Source organism: Sceloporus undulatus, chromosome 2, assembly GCF_019175285.1.
Source record: "Sceloporus undulatus isolate JIND9_A2432 ecotype Alabama chromosome 2, SceUnd_v1.1, whole genome shotgun sequence".
Lineage (NCBI taxonomy): Eukaryota > Metazoa > Chordata > Lepidosauria > Squamata > Phrynosomatidae > Sceloporus > Sceloporus undulatus.
The window spans coordinates 208,217,110-208,224,119 of NC_056523.1; the positions used below are offsets into that span (position 1 = coordinate 208,217,110).

Consider the following 7,010-nt stretch of genomic DNA (forward strand, 5'->3'; position numbering starts at 1 on the left):
CTAAGTATTCCTTGCCATAAATAGACAGGCAACCTAAAGGCACATATAGGCATACACATAGTTTGACTTCCATGGCGCTGTTGGTTTTGATTAAATTAGGATGATCAATTTCTCATGCTCAGAGAGCTGCCTGAGGTACAGAAGACCATAAGGTAGAGAATATTTCTCATCTGGAAGAGAAGGCAAAAAACCATTGTTATTTTGCAGTGAAGATAGAGGAGACAGCAGCTACCAAGTGCTAGGGCATCAAGGATTCCTGAAAACTGGAGGGGGGGGGGGGGAGAAGGTTGTCTACCCCAGGAAAAGAGGTAAAGTCCAAGTGTTACACATGTATCAGCTGGACTTGGGAAAAGCAAACATGAACAATCTTTCAAATTGCAATGTTACATCAGTACTGAACACTGGGACTTTTCAAGCAGTTTCTTGACATCTGAAGCTCTTAAATGGTTTACATAAGAATGACCAACTCACACACAGGGATCTGCATTCCTCTCTTACACGTCTGGAGTGAATGTAGTCATGTGTTCACTGTTCAGTTGTGCTAGGATCCTAAGTTGATTCTCATGAAGCTAGCCTTTGAATCTGCTGGATTGTTTCTTCTCTAGTATTTAATGTGGCGAGTGTCCCCCCAGTATCCCTACTCCTTTTATCTCCCTCCTTTGTAATATTAAATTAATATAAAATGGACTGTCTGAGGCTCATAGCCACGAATGTGCCTCCAGCAGGAGGAAACAGCCATCCTTGCTAAGAAAATCTGGGACCATATTTGGGGATCTAGGAGCGTCAGCATGGAGAGATTCAAGAGCACAAAGCTATGGAGAGATTGATAAAGATCGCAATCAGCATAATCCCTCCACTGATGGCAGCTATTTTCAGTGATAATCCTTGTATTTTCAAGTGAACAGTAATCCAAGAGTGCATCCCTCTGGAAGTGATATTCCTTTGTCAATGGACATTTACATTGATTTTCCAACCATTCCCAACTTCCGTTCTCATGCTTCTCTCCTGGAAATCCATTCTAATCCTGAATTCTGCCCTGGAATAGGTTTTGTGCTACAAATATGTCTGCTTGGGCACTACCAATTTGATCTCGCTTGAGGTCAGACAACACTTTTTGTCCCTATCTCACTTGACTTCTCAGCTTGCTATCCGTGCCATGATCCCTAGGCAGCTTGCTGAGCCACTTCACTTTACCATGCCCCCCCAATTGGAGCTCCACTTCTGAAATCGATATAGCATTGCGCTCTGCAGCCCCTTAGTTTTCAGTCTGCTACAGCCTTCTATATAATTAGTTTTTGGATGTGGGCACAAGAGAGTGTCTGTGTGAATGATGTTTTCCTTTTGATTAATAAATAAAACTAATTTGAACCTTACATTCTGCAGTTCTATTTTTTGGAACCAAATCTAGAGGCTAGATCCCTGCTTTAGGTTGCCTGAGCTGAGTTCAGTTTTGCTAATAAAATTCCCCCATTGAATATTAATTGTGAGTGCCCTCCCTGGACCCTTGCATTTGGATAACAAGAGTCAAAGAACTGTCTTCAGTGCTGCTGTTTATTGTAAACTGAAAGCCTCTTCTCAGCTGCCTGTGGGCAGAAGGTAGATTGCACAAATGGAAGTACATAGGCAATGATTTATCACTTTCCAGTGATTAACAGAAGCAACAAAGTCCTCTTAAATTATCCTGCTAGAATAATAGTACTGGTAATAATTTTTAAAAACCTGGAGGAAAGGGGAGAAAGATAACCAGGAGTAGGACTGACTACTTGGTGGTGGTTATCTGTAAACTATTATGTTACATTTCAAGGGTGAAGGTAACAAAGGTCCAAAACACACTGCAGAGATAATCCACTTTGAGACCGCTTTAACTGCCCTGGCTCAGTGCTAGGAAATCCCAAGAATTGTAGTTTATTGTGGCACCAGAGCTGACTGGTGGAGAAGGCTAAATGTCTCAGAAAACTATAGTTCCCAGAATAACCTAGCACTGAGCCAAGGTAGTTAAAACCATCACAAACTAGATTATTTCTAGTTAGGGACCAATGTTGGTGGCAATTTGTGATAAGGTGAGGGGGACCACATCAGCAGAAGAAGGTATTACTTGATTCTCCATCATGGTCCTTAAGGTTCTGTTGATACATTAGGAGAACCAATGGTCTCCGTGTGTGTGTGTGTGTGTGTGTGTATTGGGATGGGCATGTACATCCTAATGCTCAATCACATGAATTAGGATGAAAAAGTGATTAGGTTGGTTTTGAAATGTGACTGTGGAGGGAGAGGTAGGAAGGATGGAAGTAGAATGGCCAGTCATTATGCCCACCGTCACCAGCCAAAACAGGGCAGCAGTGTACTTCACTTTGAACATTGTTACAATAGAGATTCACTGAGCATGGAAAACTAGTATGCCAGGGAGATAGGGCTTAAGGTAACCTTTGCCTAGCCCAAGTAGAATGTGTGTCTGTGACTGCATCTGCACTGCAGAAATAGTGCAATTTGACACTGTTTTAACTGCCATAGCTCAATGCTACGCAATTCTGGGATTTGAAGTTTGATGTGGCACCAGAGCCCTCTGACAGAAAAGGCTGAAAATCTCACCAAACTACAAATCCCAGAATTCCATAGCACTGAACCATGGCAGTTAAAGCAGTGTCAAACTACATTAATTCTGCAGTGCACATGCTGTGCCTCTCTGTATATATAAGATGTGTTTTTTTCTTTATAGCTTATGCTGACACCTCAGGGTGATATAGCTAGGTGAAAATCATATACTTGCTATTATTATGGCAAGTAAATGCTATAATTACAATGCAGTTATTATAAATTGGCCCATAGTACATGGTCATCTCTTTTTATATCCTTCACTCGCACTTCTTGTGCTGCGTCTGTGTACAGTACCGATTACTATATATGTGTACAAGCTTAAACTGCAGGAGTACACCTTATTAATTCAAATTTCAGTGGGTGTGTTGGGGAAATTCCAAAGTAGTTGCCAAAGTACCAAAGTAATTGAAAGTAACTGAAAATACAAGAAAAAATGAGCAATGCTCCAAGCAGAACATCACATTCATTTTGAAGTTTATCATTTATTGTGAAAACCAAAATGCACAAAATACAACTTGCAATGTGTATTTGTGCATTTTGGTTGGTCCAATAAAGGTATCAGTATTTTGTGAATTTTGGATGTTATTGTACTTTGCTAGGTGGTCAACATGGACACCTCTGGATATGTGTTCCATGGGGAAAGTAACTTTCCAAGCCAAAGCATGAGACCCCAGGAGTTCTTCTTATGGTTTAACATAGGAAGTAAATAATTAACAATGCAGTAGAGACCTGAGTACTTGTGCTGCAGCTATGGTGACTAGCTCTTGGTGCGGTCAGTGTGTTTGCCCCAGAATAATTCTGGATGATGATCAGGCTGAGCCTTGAGTTCATAAAGAGAAATATCCACTGTATTCTGTCCGGGACAGACGTGGGCAACTTGTGTGACCCTCTAGATATGTTTGGACTGTGACTTCTTTCAGGCACCCTGCAGAAATGGTGCAGTTTGACACCATTTTAACTCCCATGACTGAATGCTATGGAGTAATGGGATTTGTAGTTCAGTGGGGCACCAGAGCTCTCTGCTAGGGAGGGCTAAATATCTCACAAAACAACAAATCCCAGATTTACATAGCACTGAGCCTTGGCAGTTAAAGTGGTGACAAACTGCACCATTTCTGCAGTGTACATGCAGCATCGGTGTGATGCTCAACAAAACCCGGAAGATTTTAGGTTGTCCATAAAATTGCCCTAATCTAGGGCAGCTGAAACTCTCGAGTGAGCTTTGGTGACAAGACGATTCATCTTTATGAAAGACGAAGCTGCTAAAGCAAAGCATTTCATGACAGCCTTCAAGGAACAAGAGACGGAGGTGTGCAAAATTTCAAAGATCACTATGGTCCTCCTTTATCTGGTGTTTGTAACTGAAAGCAAACTCAAATGCTCAGGGAAGCAGGACTGTAACTCAAGATAAGAGTTTGCAATCAGAGTTGGTTCTGTTACAGGGCCCCAGCTTGTGGATTAAGCTTTCTTCAGTCACTCTTAAAGACAACAAGCTGAGAACTTTGAAATTTACCCAAGGCAGGGGTTGCCTGCACATTCCCAAAGCCTGGTTCCTTCTCTCTCTTGCCATGTTATAAGCTGGAGTGGGAGTGGTGGAGTCCACCAGAAGTTGCTGGATGGCATCTCCCAGTATCCTCATCATTAGCTCTGCTGCCTAGGGCTGCTCCAACAACATCAAGAAAGCTGCAAGCTTCTCAACACTGCTATAAATCAAAGAATAAAGCAGGCTGAGCCAAACCACTGGTCCATCTAGTCTAATATCTGACTGACAGCAGTTCTTCAGGTTTTAGACTGGAATCTTTCCTACTCCTTGGTAAAGACGTCTTCTATGCCCTGGTCTTCCATCCACTAAGCCAGCTTAGTTTTCAAAATAAGAGAAAGCCACATGTACTCTTGGGTTGGGGGTGGTATTGTCTAACAAGAAACCTGTGATCCTTTCAATTCCATCAACCACTGCTAGCATGGTCAATGCTCCAAGATAACAGGAGTTGCAGTTCCCTAATATCTGGAGAGCCAGAGGCTCCTGATCTCTAATTTAGGTTCTATATGGTTATCCACCTGTGCCCCGCCAAGGTTTTCACCCATCAAAATGGCCTGGGGGGAAAGCCTATAGCAAGGATACCCCTCAAATGCAATTTTTAGGCACAGTGGACATATATACATACCACTTTGCTAACAGGTTGTTCTCCAGCTCTGTTATGGTGTGCAAATTAACTCTAGACATTCATCAATTCATCCTAAAAACACACCATATATTCTGTACTGGGCACTGTTCATGCTAATGGGGGTGGGAAACTTAACTCTGCAGGAGCAGCGGTGCTGCCCATAAGGCAAATTCCAAAGTCCACATTGTGGCAATACTTTTATCAAGCCAACTGAAGAGGCAAAACATGTATGTGAATTAGTTGTTTTAAGTGTATGTGTATGTTCCCAAAAAGCAAACCTTGATTTTTGAAAACCATTTTTGTAAGGGGCACCACTTTACTACCCCATTATATATAATGGGACTTGAGTATCCACAGATTTTGGTATCCACAGGGGTTGAGGGTGAGGGTCCTGGAACCAAACTCCAGTAGATATGAAGGTTACACTGTATATGTTGGTTATCTACGAAAACTTCATTTAACTAAAATAACAGCAAAAATGAAAACCAAGAACTTTCTCATGGTTTAGAGCAGTGGATGCATCTATGCTGTAGAAATAATGCAGTTTGATACCACTCTAAGTGCTATAGCTGCATCCTATGGAATCCTGGGATTTGTGGTTTTACAAGGTCTGTAGACTTTCTCTGCCAAAGAGTCTGGTGGCCCACAATGGTGCCATGGTAATTAAAGTGATATCATCCGAGCTTGGTCATATAAACCACTGGGTGGCCTTGGGCAAGTCACACTCTCAGCCTCAGGGGATGACAATGGCAAACCCCTCTGAAGAAACTTGCCAAGAAACCCCTTTGATAGGTCACCATAAGTTGGAAACGACTTGAAGGCATGCAACAAATAACAACAAACTGCATTATTTCTACAGTGTAAATGCACCCTAAGAAGACATGCCGAGCATCTATATGGGGAAATCCCATTGAGGCATGAACAGGACTGGTGCCTACACATGTTTTTCTGCGATGGGTTAGAGGCCAGAGAGGAATATACAAATAGCCAAGTATAGTATGCCAGCTTCTCAATCAGATATGCACATGCATGCACAAACCTAGCTCTCTGTCCCTCGCTTACCTTTTCAAATGTTGTCAAGACATACCAATGTTTATATATATATATGCCAACACGTACCGTTTGGGTAGTTTCTCTGCTGCCTTGATCAGAGGTTTCCGCTGGTGAGGAGGGCTGCAGCAAACAGGCCAAATTCAACAGTGCTGAAACATTTTATACCTTTCCACCTAATGTTAAAAGTTAACTTTTCCTCTGTTCTCCCCCTCTCCTCTTCGTGCTGGTTGGAAGGGGTGTGAATGCTCAGTAGCTGTGGTTGGCTGAAGAAGAATGACAGTGCTCAGCCAATAATGCTTGCCTCTGGATCTTTCTCACACACCCCTCCCACCACCTATGTGCACAAACCAGTCTTCCTATATGCTCATATGATGCAATCCACCCTTCATAGGGAACAACACACACACAATTTCAGAGCGTGAACAGATCCCTTTTAAAAGTTATGAATTACAGTTAACCCTACAAATAGCTAACTCTTTGCCTACTTTCAAAGGTCACGGAACAATTTCTTTTTAGAAAATGCACCCAAAATCTCTTCATTTCTGCAGTATGAGGTAGTACCTGAAATAGGTGGCGTTTTTCCTCTGCCTTCCCCTAACTAAAGGTAACTTGCAAGTACAGGATACCAAAAGTCCTATTATATACAATAGCATAGTAAAATAGTGTCCCTTATATAAAATGCAAAATCAAAGTTTCTTTTTTGGAATATATATATATATATTCAAGCTGTGGATGTTTGAATCCATACATAAAGAATCCGTGGCTACAGAGGGCCAACTGTGCATTGAAATTATCCCTTATGAAGTTGCAATTGTAATATAATGAAATGATATTTCAGTTACTGAGGAAAGGCATTAACTGGAAGGAATGAGTTATTTTAACTCCTGAGTCCCACATTTTTTGGGGGGAACAGAGAAGATGGCCACATGTCTAAGTGTACAGGAAACACTCTTGTTTGTGGCAAGCTTCTGTCTCAAGAGCTTGTCACTTCAAGTCTGATTTAAAAATGAAAAATCATACAAAGGGAGCATAGGTGCCTTTGGGTTGCCCATCTGCAGTTAGCACCGGGACATTGGAGAAGGAGCAGGCACATGTATCACCTGTTCAGTCCCCCCCCCCCCATCCCTGCTGAGATGCACTGTGTTTCTATTTAAATCATAGGAATTATTTCTCAACAAATAGCTTACATATCCCTGC

General features: G+C 41.9%; 1 protein-coding gene across 2 annotated transcripts in view; it reads right to left on the reverse strand.

Moving 5' to 3' along the window:
• ALDOB (aldolase, fructose-bisphosphate B) overlaps positions 1–6,035 on the reverse strand; it is a 28,405-nt gene extending 22,370 nt beyond the window's left edge. Inside the window, exon 1 of one of the 2 annotated variants that reach the window (XM_042448427.1) lies at positions 5,880–6,035. The gene's annotated coding sequence lies outside the window, so the exon portion shown is untranslated. The remainder of the gene's footprint in view (positions 1–5,879) is intronic. The other variant, XM_042448428.1, reaches the window with a different exon arrangement.
• Between the last annotated feature and the right edge of the window lie 975 nt (positions 6,036–7,010).